The following is a 1,002-nucleotide window of genomic DNA, read 5'->3' on the forward strand; positions in this document are numbered from 1 at the left end:
GATTGAAGGTGGGAGGAGAAGGGGATGACAGAGGATGAGATGGTTGGATGATATCACCAACTCCATGGACATGAGTTTGAGTAAGCTCTAGGAGTTGGTGATGGACAGGGAGGTCTGGCGTGCTACGGTCCATGGGGTTGCAAAGAGTCAGACACAACTGAGCGACTGAACTGAACTGAACTGAAAGCATTGTCATAGGTGAATGGCTATTGTTTTATGTCTTGGTACATAAAATAATAGTGATTGATGGTGCTCTCAAATTGATGAAATATAGTGCTAGCTTTACAGAAAGGAAAAAGAAGCATTATAAAAGTAAACAGATCACTAGATGAATTCACATCTCAAAAACATTAAAAAAAATCTAAACCAAGACAACAAACAAAATCTCGGAGCCTTAGAATTGAGAAAATAGAACATTCACCTTTGGTTAGTGGATGAAGAAAGAACTAGAACATGAATTTCCACCAACCTACTGGGTAATCCAAATAAAACAAAACAAACAACAATCCAAAACTTTATTATTCTTTCCTGATTGAAAATATGGAATATCGCCCTTTCCAGTGCCCTTTTAAGGCTGACGCAGTGCCTTAAGAGGTTAACACAGGAGGGTAAAGGAAGTCTCCATAAAACCCAGAGAAGAGATTTTTAGAACTCCTCTCTGGATCCTGTCTGGAGTCACAACTGAACCGGAAGATTTTAAGTCTTAGAACTTACTAGTATGTGTATAGTTAATACCAAAGTCATTAAATTTAAACTTGACCTTTGGTTTGACAATAAAAAAAAAAGAAAATATGGAATAATATTTGGTCATAGAAAGGATTAAGCTACAATGTGGATGAAACTACAAAACATGCTGAGTGAAAGAAGCCAGACACAAAAGGTCACATATTGTATGATTCAATTCATATTTAATTTAAATCCAGAATAGGCGAACTTATAGAGACAGAAAACAGATGAGTGATTGCCAAGGGCTGGGAGGAATGGTGAATGAGAAGTACCTAC

At 37.1% G+C, this 1,002-nt stretch overlaps 1 non-coding gene across 1 annotated transcript; it reads left to right on the forward strand.

The window, feature by feature from the left end:
- Nucleotides 1-560: 560 nt before the first annotated feature.
- On the forward strand, nucleotides 561-683 carry LOC133065731 (small nucleolar RNA SNORA26). Its single transcript, XR_009694989.1, has one exon. It is a non-coding gene; the product is annotated as a small nucleolar RNA SNORA26 (small nucleolar RNA).
- Nucleotides 684-1,002: the final 319 nt, after the last annotated feature.

This window comes from Dama dama, chromosome 11 (assembly GCF_033118175.1).
Source record: "Dama dama isolate Ldn47 chromosome 11, ASM3311817v1, whole genome shotgun sequence".
NCBI lineage: Eukaryota > Metazoa > Chordata > Mammalia > Artiodactyla > Cervidae > Dama > Dama dama.